Genomic DNA, 13,979 nt, shown 5'->3' with positions numbered 1-13,979 from the left:
ATGCTTATGACTCCCCAGGTGTTGCCACCTCTTCTTAATATCTTCTGCATCCCCGCTTTCCTGGATTTTATGCTCATATTTCAAACAACACCTTACTTTTAAAGCAAATCTTTATGAAGTGTCTACTCTGTGTTGAAGGTGGTCTCCGCCACGTGGAGCTTACACCCCAGCCAAGGAGACCATCCCTCAGCCCTGGTCACACCACCAGCTCCCCAGTTACAATCATGATGAGGGCCACAAAGAAAAAGCTGTGTCTACCTGGGAGATGGACTGAACTCTTCTCTAGGTCAGAAGAGGCTCATGAGGAAGTAGGGTTTAAGTGAACTCTGTGGCGGAATGGGTGGGGAATGGGGGAACAGGAGAGGACTTAGTGGCTTTGGGCAGAGAGGGCATAAGGGTTGGAGGCTGAAGTCAGGAAGGAGTGGGTGAGCAGGAGAGCTGAGAAGGTTGTATAGATAGTGGGCTGCAGGGAAGGCCGTGGGGAGAAGGGTGTGAAATGAGGCTGGAGATGATGAGGGGCCTTGAAGGACCTGTTAAAGATGTGGGCAAGAGTCTGCAGGCTGGAGATGAGGGTGAGCATATCTGTGCTTCTAAAAGATCACGCTTGCTGCTGCGTGGAGAAAAAGGAACAGATCTGAAATCAGAGTCGGGATGTGAGAGTGAGTGTTCATATGGCCAGTGATTATTGCCTGGCCTAGGGTTGTAGCAGCAGAATTAAAGAGGACCGGCCAGATCCTAGAGGTATTTAGGAGATAAAATCTCCAGGATTTACGGATAGATTTTGTGAGGGATTGAGAAAGGTGGGGCAGGTCTCAAAGATACCCCAACAGCGAAACCGCGTCTCTTACATCTACCTGCACTGGTCGGCAGGTTCTTTACCACTAGTGCTACCTGGGAAATCTGCTTCATTCCCAATATGGCTTAAATCTCATGACTTTCTTCCCCAATGCTCCCTCAATCTGCTCCTGTTTCTAGATTCTTTATTGTGGTTAGTAACAATACAATCACCCAATAATACCACTAATAACTGTAATTTATTAAGCACGTGTTATATCAGATGTGATACCAGATACTTTAAAAGAATAATATTCTCTGATCACCATAATAACTTTATGGGGTATGTGTTATTCATTTTACAGATGGGGAAACTGAGGCTCAGAAAGGTTATGTAACTTCTTCAAGGTTTCTAGTAAATGGCAGTCATGATGAAAATGTTGGTCTGTATGACTCCAAAGTCCTTCTCCTTTCCCCTCACCACACCACCTTCAAGTTCTCTGCCTTACAACCACCCCTCTCAGACGCTTTCCTTCTCTCTCCAACACCAGGTCAGTCGTCACAGGCTGCTGGTTTACCTTGGTCAAGCCTCCTGCATCACTTGCTACTGCCTGCCATGCCCCTCCACCCGCTATGCATGGCTGGCTGGATCCACCAGAGTGGAAGCTCCAGGAGGGCAGGGACCATTATCTGTCTTGTTTTCTGCCTTATCCTCAGGGCCTAGAATGGAGTCAGGCAAACAGTAGGCTAACACTAATTAGTGGTTGAGTGGTTGAGTTGAAGTGTCTCTCAGAAGATAATTTATGGGGGACTCAAGTTTCCACAAGTCTCACAGGTAGAGGCACTGATGGCTTTTTGTTCCAGATCATCTTTTTTGAGGAGGTTCACACAGCAAACATCCTTTAAAGGTAGAGATAGTGTCTCCCCCAGTGGAGGGCAGTTTTGTTTGCCCTCCAGTATAATAAATATAAGGTCTCCCTTGGGGGCAAAGGTTGGCAGGTTCACATATGATTGTAAAAGATTGGGGAGTCTTCACATTAGATACAAGGGTAAAATTTCAAAACTTTCAGAATTCACGACAATGGTCCTATTGCCTTTCAGTAGAACAACTGATACAGCCTCCACCTCTCATTACTCCCAGACACCTGCCTCTAGTGTCAACATCCCCTTAGTGTCCTCTAGAGCTGAGTTAATTCATCCAGGCTGCCCCCACAGCCTTCCAAGTCCCCGAGGGATGGCTCCCACCTCCCTAACTGCACCTGCTCTCAGCCCGCCCCTGCTCCATATCAGGCAGTCATCCCAACTGCACACCTTCTCCACTCCCTTGCATCTTTGCCCTTATCATGCTGTCCCCTCTACAAAGGTCATCCTTACCCCTTTCCACTGAAATCTTGTCACTGCTTGTGGCCAGGATCCTGTCTCATCTCCTCCATAAGTCTTCACTACTCATCTTGTAGGGTTCTCCCATCCTTCTGTCTTGAATTATGGGTTCCTAGGTAAACCCCACTCTGCCTCTCCCAGAGGTTCCACGCCCTCATCTCCCAGAGCAGTGATCTTCGCATCTCCTGCAGCCTCTGCCATACACAGGAGCTCAGGAGATGAGTGACGTATGGAGGAGTTGAACCACACACGGAAGGATCTTGAGGAGTGCTAAGTGGAAGGACAGTGGAGTGGGAAATTGAGGAGAAGAGAGTGAACAAAAGCATGAGGTGGAAGTGGCTGGGGCAGGGGAATAACCAGGTTTGGTTGGTGCTGAGTTCATACCAGACAGCCGAAAGAGATGGGCCTGGAAAGATGAAGGAAGTGAGGCCCAGGCTCAGGAGGGCCTTGGCCATGGGGGTCGCATTCCTCTTTTAGGGCAGAATCTGGTACTGCTTCTCCAGGGTCTGGGTTCCTTGGCCGGGGGCTTCAAGAGGCTGCTCCCAGGCAGACCCCTCCCTCTCCTGGCCCACTCCGCCTACGTCTGCCATCAGAGGCCCCGGAACCTCGCATTGACGCGGGGCCGCGCGTGAGTCAAGCCTGCGTCACGGCGCCCCGCCGTCAGGGTGGCCTTTCGCAAAGCGAGGGAACAGTGCGCGCAGCGCTGCGCTCCGCCCCGCTCCGTTCCGCTCCGCAGAGCCGGCGCGGCCCGAGTGCAGGGAGGGTGGCCCTGGGCTCCGGCGCCTGCAGCCTCACGCGCTCCCTCCGCAGCGGTACCTGGGTTCCCGGACCGCTCCCCCGAGGCCCGAACACGCCGCGGGCGGGAGACCGGCCGGGACCGGCGGCGAGGGAGGGAGCGAGGAGCGATCAGAGTCGCGTGCGCCCGTGCGCGGCTTTGGGTCTCCTCCCAGCCCCGGCCGGGGCCCGTCGCCGCCACACTCGGACTGCTCGTGGGAGGGGCTGTGCGCCCGCCACCCGTCGGGGACCGAAGCTGCTCGGTCGGAGTGCAGGAGCCGAGACCGCGCTACGACCCACGCGGGACAGGTGAGTCGCCGGCCGCGCCCCGCCTGGCTTTATGGGACCAGCCGCCGCAACTACAACTGTTCCGGCCCCGCCCCAGCCCGGGAGGCCGAAGGACTGAGGTGCGAGGCGGCGCTGCCCGGGTATCCGCCTGGCCCTGCAAGGGCCCCAGCCACTTGATCTGCCGTTGCCTGGCGACGGAACCCTTGGGGCCCGCGCTCCTCGGGCGCTTCGCGGGTGCCCTGCGCCCGGCTCACGGGTTGGACACCCAGCTTACGGGTTGGACACCCAGCTTCACCTTCCCGGGCTCAGGAGGGCCGAAGAACTCCAGAGGTAATCGGGCAGAGCTGCAGAGGCAAGCGCACGCGGAGGACCGGGGAGGAGGCCCGGCAAGAACCGCCGCCTAGAGCTGCGCGCCTAGGGTGCAGTTCTCACCGGGAGTCTCCTGCGCGGCTGGGGACCCCAGCCCCAGCCACTCGGCTTCACGCCCATGACCTTGACAGTAACATTGGCAAGAGAAGCAGAGCGCTCGCGCTTGAGATAAATATTTAATTCCCAGTCTTGGGGCTGGTCCTGGCTGAACTCGAAGCTAGATAGCGGAGAACCCATGCTCCCTCCAGGGAAGCGCGTCTGGGAACGGAATGGCGGAGATGCGGACGTAGGTGCGCGGGGTGCAGGTCTGGAGGGGGCGCCGCCTCGGGAGCGAGGCCTCTGCACGTTTATACCTGTGCACACCGCGCTCTCCCGCGATGCGCGATGCTGGTAGTGCTCCAGGGAGGATCGCTCCCGCAGGGGCGCGGCCTCCTGCTCTTTCCTTTTAAGGCTCAAACAGCCCCGTCAGGGCTGCAAATGTTCAGAAATCCCGAGGCCACTCACCTTACGGAATCCAGTCGCTGTCATGGAGAGTTTAAAAAAAAAAAAATGGTTTCCTTTCTTCTTTGGTTCTTTGAGAAAATTTTTATCAGACCGTTTAGATTAAGACATTTCTAGCCGGAGCTACCTTTGGGGCAGTTCAACTGTGAACACGAGGCAGGTGGGGTTGGGTCGGGGAGATAGGTCAGGGGTGTAGAGAAAGAAGTTTGTTTTGAGGGCACTGCCCCTGTTAACGGGAACTTTCAGGAACTAAAAAAATCCTGAAATGCTCCCCCTGCCCCAATTCAACCAAAATTTTAGTTATGCTGTATTGGACTGATGTCTGAAGAACAAGGTCATAGTGAGTGGAGGTTAACAGAGGGCTTCTTGTGTCTCATGCTGTGCTGGCATTATCGCATGATCGGCTGAGGTGGACCTGGGCAGGAAGAGCTTTGAGGTCATACCTACTTGTCCTTGGCCGTGGCCCATCCGTGGGGACCGTCAGAGGCTCGGCTTCTCTGCTGGCTTTTTCTCTAATGGAGCAGCTGTGGCTAAGTAGGTGGTGAGCAAATCCTTGCAGCTCAGCCTGGAGGGTGACTCAGTGCAGAAGGCAGATTGTGCCCACCAGCCTGATTGGAGTGAGTGTTTGGCCTGAGTCACATGCAGAGTTTGTGTCAGCTATTTGTGAGTTGAATGAAGCTCTTTACTGGGACTTGTGAGTGGCAAGGACCCGAGCTTCCAGTGTTTTGACATCTCTGACCAAAGGTGACCAAGCCTCCGGAGTGAGCTAAGCAGAGATCTGGCTACTGGGCAAGTGTCCTGGAGCTGTGAGCCCATGGGAAAGGTGAGCAGGGCCGTGTTGGGAGAGGGGAGATTGGAGGAGAGGGTTGGGGTGTGGGGGGAGGAGACCCTGTGATTTCAGTGAGAACTGGGCCCAGTGCTCTGCCGTGTGCCAGTGTGGGGTGACCTTGGGCAAGTCCCTTACATCCTGAGGCTCGATTTCCTCCATTGTAGAGCAGGGATGCCAGTAGTACCTTTTCTGCAGGCTGATTTTTAAGCCCAGTGCTAGACACCTAGCAGATGCTCATTAAATGTTAGTTCCGCACCCCTTTCCTCATGGATCTTAATCAGAAGTGAGTCTTTCTCTTCCTGTCCTTGTTTCTTGGTATGAGAGGGAGTGTGAAGACAAATGAAAGTGGCAGGGCTTTCCATGTGGTTGAGAAGGACCTATAGTGCAGCTTCAAACTGACCTATTTCCAACCCTCAAGTGTCCCCTGGGAGATCTTGAGTGGGGAAGCCTGAGTAAGAGCAGGGCTATGGAACGTGGAGTCGGGTGGGGGGATGGGTAGGGGGTGGGCAGAGCTGTGCTGGGGCTGCTGGCTGCTGAGCTAAGATGTGTGCACCTCAAGAGCAAAGAAATTAAGGGCCCCCCCCCCTAGGACAGCAAGAAAGAAGCCATGCTGACTCAAGGAACTCTAGTCTGCCACTGGAAGGAAATTCATGTATGTGAGTGTGTGTGTGTGTGTGTGCGCACGTGTGCGCATGCTCATGCGAGTAAGTGGTACATGCACCCTGGAATCACTGCTCTCCCAGTTGGATCTGGGAGCAAATTCCAAGGATGATACAATAAATACAGAGAGGAGAGGAGAGGAATACTAAGAAGCAAGTTCTTTCTGTCTGTACAGCTTCCTTTTCCTCGTGCTCCTTCCTATCCAGATTTGCTGCAGCAGGACGATTCATCATTAATCCCTTCAAAGCTGCTAAGATAAGCAGCAGAACAGTTTAAAAGGAAGATGGATTTTGGTTTTTTCCTAAACCAGGTCTGAGTTATTGCTCGCTCTCAGGCTGGGCTGCAAGAAATCCTTACAACAAAATTTCTGGATCACCAGGATAGGGAAAAATTCTGTTATTATAGATTCCTTTTACATCAGCCTTCCCCAGTCTGGTATCCCCTCTGACTTTCAGAGGTCAGAAGCACAGGACCACGGGTAGCTCTGTGGTAGTGATCACAGGTGGGATGGTCATCTGTGGGGAAACGCCTGCTTGGCTTGTTTTTAGGAGGGCTGGGTGCTGGGTGTTTAGCACACAGTGAAAATATCTAAGTTTTTATTGAGACTTCTACACTGTGCTAAATGCTTCATTCATATACTATCTCATTTAACCTTCATTAGAGTCCCAGGAGGCATATTATTGCTCTCAGCAATTTACAGATGTGGGACTTGAATTCAGAGAGGTTAAATAATTTGCTCAAGGTCACACGGTAGTGGGTGACAACCTGAGAATTTGCACTCAGGTCTGTTAGATTCCAGACTTCATGTTCTTGATGTCTATGTGATGTGAATCCATAATAAGTTCTTAATAAATTTTTGCTGACAACATAGGCATTTACCCAAATGAGGTTGTCTAAACCTGTGAGTTTATTTCTTTAAGCTGTTGCTCTGAGAAGGAGGACATGAGCCTCCGCTAATGGGAAATTGGTAGAGAATGAGCATACCCCAGTTTCTAAGGCGGAATACAGTATGTGGTCCCAGGTTGGTTGGAATCCAGAAGAACATCTCAGGCTCCATCTTCATGCTTTACTGTCCTGTCCATCTTTCTCTTCCTGATCTCTGCCACCCCGACCTCATTCCTGTAAAGTCTGTCCCAGTCTGGGGTTGGTTCTAGGAGCAGTGAAGGAAGAGTCAGAGCAAATGTGAGGATGCCTGAGGGTTTTTGCTTCTGCAGTACCAAGAACAGCCAGTCACTGGTGGGCTCTGATGTATCAGGTTTCTCTACTGGAGAGTGTGTGCCAGGGACCTGCAGCAATTTCTAGTGAGGTCTCAGACCCCAGAGTGAAACTGCTAACCCTCCAAGGTCATTGGCAGCAGTGGTGGCAAGGGCTGTCCAGAGGGATGCTGCTTGCTTCCTGGTCCCGTCCCTTGGAGCCTGTGCTCCTCACCCTTGGGGCTCCACCGCATGCGTCCTTGACTGTTCTGGGAAACTTGGTCTCTGCTTCTGCTTCTCCATCTCTTCTCTCTCTGAGAAATCACCTGGAAGAATAGGTCTCTACTCTCCTAGACTGCCTCATATCTTCAAGCCCCCTTTGTTCATGGTGGGGAAGTTTCTGAAAGTAAGAGTGGATTGTTGAAAGGTAAGCACACCCAGGGGACAAAGAGGTCTTCTTGGAAGCCCTTGCTCCATAGACAGCCATTTTGAGGAGATACAGTCTTTGGGTAATTCCCTCTCCCATCCCCCATGAGTAATTTTAAAAATTAAGATATGGTCCATCTCTGGATAAATTCAGTTATTAAAAAAATAGCTAGATATTCATTGTGCACAGAAAATTCACATGTGAGAATGTGAGCTTAGGTGCAAGATGCATTACTGTACCAAATTATTCTCATGTTTAAAACCAGTATGTTTTGTTAGAGAGCAATCCTATGTCAGATGAGGCTTGGGCAGCCTGAGTCCCCAACTTGGGAGCTGAGACAGAAAACGCTTTTGCTCTGAGGCCACTTGTGGAGTGAGGATGGGGCAAGCGTCAGGCCAGAGACAGTAAGCTTTGGGAACGGACCTGACCAAGCGAGGAAGTTCCTGACCTCCAGGAGGAATGATGGTAGATGGACTTGTTCCATTGTTGACTTGCTGAATGAGATTCATATGTGTGCTTTGCAATGTGGCACAGTGCATTGGAGAACTTCCTAACCAGGGCCCCAGATAGGTGGCATGTGGCCCAGAGATAATGACACCTTCATCCCCTGGAATAGCCTTGAATGGCCTAGGATGGAGTAGCCTCCTCCATTTACCCAATGTGCCATGGCAGTATTCTCTTCTTGTGTGTCATCATGTGTGGAAGATTGGAAAGCACCAAAGAATGGACAAGTACGGACTACTGAGTGAGGTGGACCACAGTTTGGATTCTGTCTCCTCCGTTTCTTGGCTGGGTAATCTAGTACACGGTAGTAATCTAGTATACGGTAGTTATCTTCCCTTAGCTTAGGCTTCTTCATCTGTAAAATGGGTATTCCATCTTACCCCAAGTTGTTTTGGGGATAAATAACATATGGAAGGACAGTAGGTCCTCAAACGTGTGCTCCTTCCACTGTGATCTCAGGTGGCTGGCGGCTTGCTCCTGATGGGGGTGCCTTTCTGCCTACCCCTCCACAAAGCCGTGCTGAAGGCTGGTAGGGAAAGAGACACGAACATTTCTGGTCCTCAGGAAAGAGACATCATGTTGGGACTGTAATTAAGGGTTTCTGATCACTATTCTTTCAAGTGCTCTTCGGCAGTCTAGTGGGTAACTCAGGTAATTGGACACCCTTGATTCCTTCTGTCTCTCTCTGGAACGAGAGGAAATAGTGGCTGTAAGAAAATCCAGGTCAGAGGATTAGGGCAAAGGTTGTAAGGACCCATCTGTTGCCACTGTGGGCCTCCCACGAGTAAGAAAAGCAGGGAATCAGGCTTTTGCTTGTCACTCCTGACTTTTTCTTTTAAAAACTGATTTAAAAAATAACTTTTTTTCCTAAATCAGGACAGTCTCATGGGTCTTCTCTTCAGGTCCTGTGTACATTTCAGTACCCTAGGTACTCTGTTTTCTTCTCTTTAAAATCTCAACCTTATCCAACAGCCTGGCCCGGGTCACCACCATCTCTAACCTACCTGCTTTTTCTTTTTAAAATTTATTTAGTTGATGTACAGTGCTGTATTAATTTCTGCTGGTTTGCAATGTGATTCAGTTATACATACATATACATACTTTTTCATATTCTTTTCCATTATGGTTTATCACAGGTTGCTGAGTATAGTTCCCCGTGCTGTACAGTAGAGCCTTGTCATTTATGCATTCTATAGGTAATAGTTTGCATCTGCTAATCCCAAACTCCTAATCCATATGCTTTCTAACTTGTACTCTATCCATCCCTTTAAAAACAGTTTTCTGTTCGAGAGAAGACCCAAACTCCTCACGGCTGACGGGTCCTGCCTGCTCAGGCTGCCAGCTATTCTCCTGTCTCAGCATATCCCACTCTACCCTGGCTTAGGATACTCTACGCACAGGGCCTGTGTGGCTCCTGCCTTAGGACCTTTGCACTTTCTGTTCCCTCTGCCATGATTGCTTCCCCAGGATATCCTGGCTTATGCTCTCACATGATCAGGTCTTTAGCAGAGTTGCTTTCCAATACCCCCTATACATTATAGCATCCCTACCTCACTCTATCCCCTGTATGTATTTATTTGATATCACTCTGGATATTGTTTATGCCTATATATACGATATTCCCTAGTAACTCAGCTGGTAAAGAATCTGCCTGCAATGCAGGGGACCCCGGTTCGATTCCTGGATTGGGAAGATCTGCTGGAGAAGGGATAGACTACCCACTCCAGTATTCTTGGGCTTCCCTGGTGGCTTGGCTGGTAAAGAATCCACCTGCAATGTGGGAGACCTGGGTTCAGTCCCTGGATTGGGAAGATACCCTGGAGGAGGACATGGCAACCCACTCCAATATTCTGACCTGGAGAATTCCATGGACTGTATAGTCCATGGGGTCGCAAAGAGTTGGATACGACTGAACGACTTTCACTTTTCACTTTCATGTGATATTACTTCTTATTATATATGATTTTTATTTGTCCTCTAAATCCCCCAGAGCAGGGACATTGTTTTCTCTGTTCTCTGCTGTACTAGGACAGGGCCTGATGCTCAGTTACTGTTCAGTAAATATCTGTTGAAGGGAATAAAGGACAGGGAGGGAAAATATAGAGAAGTTTTTAAATCCCATATTTCAGTAGTATCTCTAGTTCATGAGAGTCTCTGGGCTCCATTCTCCTTCATTTCAAGAGAGAAGTGGAAATAAGTTGGAGCTCCAAACACCTGCATCCCCCACTAGCCCCACAAGTCCTCAGGTAACCATGTGCTTGTTCCATGCTGGTTCCCAGACATTGCAGGCACATGGGTGAATGGGCCTCTGTTCCTGGTTGAACCCGTTTCCCCCGTGTTATCATTTGGAGGGGCAGCTGATGGGGTTTATGGTATGCTTCCTGTGTCATTTCATTTTATCCTCATGACAGTCCCATGAGGTCAGAGCCTCATCCCCATCTTTTCAGGTCCGGAAGCTGAAACCAAAAGAGGTTGTAAACCTTCCCAAAGACTCACGACTTGCAAGTGGCTGCAGGACTCAGGCCCAGGTTTCCCTGAATCCAAATCCCACGATCTTCCTGGACAGTGTGGTGGCTGAGAGATTCTGGAGTCACCTTATATTGGTGGTTGGGACTCCGGGCCTCCACTTTTTGACTGTGTGCTATATTTCATCAAACCCAAGATGTGTAATTTTGCACAGTGTCACATCTTAAAATCAGAATGTGCAGTCAACAATGTCTCAGATGGGCTGTTGGTCAAGTGGAGTGGTGACCTAGTTGGGTGAAAACCTTCCATGGACCCTTTCTGGTAAGTTCAAGAAAGTACCAGCACCAAAAAGTCTTAAGTTCAATGAAATACAGATAATGTATCCCCTCTGAACCTCTACTTCTTCATCTGTAAAATGGGGATAAGAGTGGCACCGGCCTCATACAGCTTTTGGTGGGGTTAAAGGAAATACTCTCTATTCAACACAATGGCTGCTATGGATAGTTAGCTCTCAAGAAGGATAGCCTGTGTGCTGCTGGTCTTTTAAAAACTATTTATTTATTTATATGGTTGCACTGGGTTTTAGTTGTGGCGGTCAGGATCATTAGTTGTGGCATATGAGATCTAGTTCCCTGTCCAGGGATCCAGCCTGGGCCCCCTGCATTGGAAGCATGGAGTCTCAGCCACTGGGATCATCAGAAGAGTCCGTGTGCTGCTGTTGAAATTGTCATTATCACCACAGTCCACTTTGCCCTCAGCACCTAAACTCTAGTGGGAATCTCAGGGGTCTGTGGGGCAGCCCTGGTGCTGCTCTTGCTTGCACACTCACTGGGCATGCATTCCCTCTCACTTGACTTGGTAGAACTGAACCAAAAGCTTTCGTTGGCACTGGCCTCTCCCATATTTTCCAGTGCCAGTCCCCCCCCGCCCCCATGGACCATCTGCCCCTTTTCCTGCTTTCCTTCCTCCTTGACTAAGAAAACAAAATACCAACTGCAGCGAGCATGCTCAGTAAATGCAACAGGAAGGTGAGACGAGATGTAGAAAATTCCACTGGCTCCTTTGCCCGTGTGTTGCTTGGAATGGTCTGCCAGCCTCTGGAAGGCTCCACGCCAAGACCATGCCATCCAGTGATTACTTCTCTGTGGTGTGGATGAATCCTGCCTGCAAAGTGGAGACACGGAGGCACAGATCATGGCTCCTATATGAAAGGCAAAATGTCTTTGAGCGATGGCCAGACTTCTTAGTTTATGTTAGTTTCAAACAGATGCTTGGGGTGTCACATGCTCCTGGGATCAGAGTATCATGTCAGAAGATGGGAAAATTTGAAGCTGAGAAGTAATATCAGATTCTAGAAAATTTGAGGAGTTCAAAATACATCAATTCATTGATTCACTCACTCACTTCATTCATATCATATTTATTGAGCACATGTAGTAGTTGGTCACCAGAATTTGGCCTTGGAGAAGCAAAGATGCAGTTAGCTGGGATAAGGACTGGGGACCACAGCACAAAGCTGGAAAATCTGTGAAATGGAGTCAGAAGTGGCTGTTCTGTTGACTTGATGTCTCAGGAAGCTTTTCTTTCTCTTTCTCCTTCTATCCATATGATAACCAGATGCAGTTGGTAGGTAAGAGCTGTTCCCTATTTTCCAAATGAGTCAGGGCTAGAAATCTGTCTTCCAAGGCCTAGGGTCCTCCCCACATGTGCTGCAGGGCTGCGCCAGATTAGAGCCCCTGGCTGGGCAGACGACTTCTGGTAGGTTTACCATGTCTCTGCTCAGAGCTGTTAGCTTTTCGCAGTCACATCTTTGTTTCAAAGGAGAAGGCCGAAGTTCCGATTTTAACATAGGAAGCAGGGAAGCACGTTGCTCTTGGAGGGTGGGCAGGCAGAGACCTCGGAGCATCTGTGAATACCATGCCTTGTCCTGTGTGCCAGGCCCTGCTGGGTGTGGGGCAGTGGGGAGGAGCACAGGGCTGATCCATCTTGGGTCCTGCCCTCAGGGAGCCTTGTGGTTCGGAAAGAAATCAGGCCTTAAATAACTAGTTATACTAAAAAGCCAGATGGTAAAGGCAGCGAATAGTCTTACAAGAAGTGTGCTGAGGAAGGGAGAGAAGGGGATGTTCTTTCTCACTAGGTTACTGTGGAAGGCGTCCCGTCATTGCTGGGCCTTGAGCTGGACCTTCAAAGACTGAGAAGGTCAAGGAGGCAGAGGATGAGGAGTGGTAGGTGGGCTGGGGAGGAGGGGAGAGCCAGGGCTAGGGAGGTGGAAGGGGGCCCACAAGAGGAGCTGCCACGGCGGTGCGATGGCCGTGGGCGTGGGGAGACATGGTATCTCCTCCGACGGCCTGGAGGAGACGTGAGCTGGACGCCTGGTGCTGGCCTTCCATGGGGAGAAGGCCTGACTTAGAGCACGAGGGTGGGAGAGGACAGAGCTGAACCCACTGACAGGACTGGGCGATGTGGGGATGGAGGCTGGAGGAGGAAGAGGCCAGGAATGTGCTGGCGCCTGGCTGTGCCTCCTGGGCGAGAAAACCCAAGATGAGCGGCCACCCCAGGCCAGGGCCTGCCAGGAGCAGTTTGTACCAGCTGACTGCCAGAGGTTCCAATAAGATAGTTAAAAATAATTCGGCGGACAACTTGGGTCTCTAACAGTCTGATCTGTATGGGGCTCAGTGGAAGCCCAGAGGCTCTGAGGTAATTAGAAAAAGTGTGTGGGCCACCACAGCTTGTCACCTGGAAATCGGGAAGCTGTTAAGTTCCCGGAGAGGAAGGGACCTGACCTTACTTCCTTCTCAGCACTGCTTGGTCCTGAGCTGGACTTGGCTGTATGGCCCAGGGAGCTGGGCGTTCTCCACTGCTCGTCTCTTCTGGGGACCCACGGCTTCCCTGTGGTGTGGTGGTGGTTTAGTAGCTAAGTCATGTCCAACTCTTTGTGACTCCATGGACTGCAGTCCGCCAGGCTTCTCTGTTCATGGGAGTTTTCAGGCAAGAATACTGGAGTGAAATACATTTCCTTCTATAGGGGATCTTCCCGACCCAGAGGTCTAACCCAGGTCTCCTGTATTGTAGGCGGATTCTTTGCCGCTGAGCCACCTGGAAGCCCTGTGATAGAGGTTTCCATTTACAGACTTATAACACTCTCCAGAGTACCCGCCCACCCAAGGCAGCAACACTGAGCACCCCCAGGGCTTCAGTGAAGTCAGTCCTCGGGGTCTGTGGTCCCCTTGGCTCCTCTTTCCCCAAGATAGCAGCTTGTCCACTCAGTTCACCTGGGAGTCTCACGTGGAAACCGACTCCTTTGAGTTTGTCCTTTGAGTTACCAGGTACCACCTTACTGACCTCAGGAGGCAGGTGCTCAGAGGGTCCCCCTTCCCCCGCTCCCCGCTCCTGTGGGGTGGAGAAGCCCCTGGCTTGGCCTTGGTTGCAGGGTGAGCAGCCACCCCCTGCTCCCCGCCCCGGCGGTAATGAGTGAGTGACTTGAAAGCTGTGCTTGAAAGGTGGTTGTGGAACCATCAGCCCTCTGGCCCTGAGATATTTTTACCTGTCTGCCTCCTAGTCACACTATTTTTTTCTCTTTTTAAGAAGATTCACAGTTCACTCTCCCGTCCTGCTTCTCTCACATGTGCTATTCTGAGCTGTAAGCTGCATCTGTTGCTAAGTGACAGATCTGGCAACCGAGGGCTTTCTCGGCATTCGAGCCTCTCTGCATAGTGTTTTAAGTAGTTGAGGCATCCTTCCGGGGGGTACCATGGCACTGCGTCCTCTGATGTGCCTCTTGGGAAGGCACCTTTACAACCCACCCCGTTTACTA

At 50.8% G+C, this 13,979-nt stretch overlaps 1 protein-coding gene across 1 annotated transcript in view; it reads left to right on the top strand.

Moving 5' to 3' along the window:
• The first annotated feature begins 3,138 nt into the window (after positions 1–3,138).
• The window catches only part of SLC6A17 (solute carrier family 6 member 17), a 55,142-nt gene continuing 44,301 nt past the window's right edge, over positions 3,139–13,979 (top strand). Inside the window, exon 1 of the mRNA XM_061121200.1 lies at positions 3,139–3,237. The gene's annotated coding sequence lies outside the window, so the exon portion shown is untranslated. The remainder of the gene's footprint in view (positions 3,238–13,979) is intronic.

Source organism: Dama dama, chromosome 20 (assembly GCF_033118175.1).
Source record: "Dama dama isolate Ldn47 chromosome 20, ASM3311817v1, whole genome shotgun sequence".
Lineage (NCBI taxonomy): Eukaryota > Metazoa > Chordata > Mammalia > Artiodactyla > Cervidae > Dama > Dama dama.
This window is presented reverse-complemented; position numbering and strand designations above follow the sequence as displayed.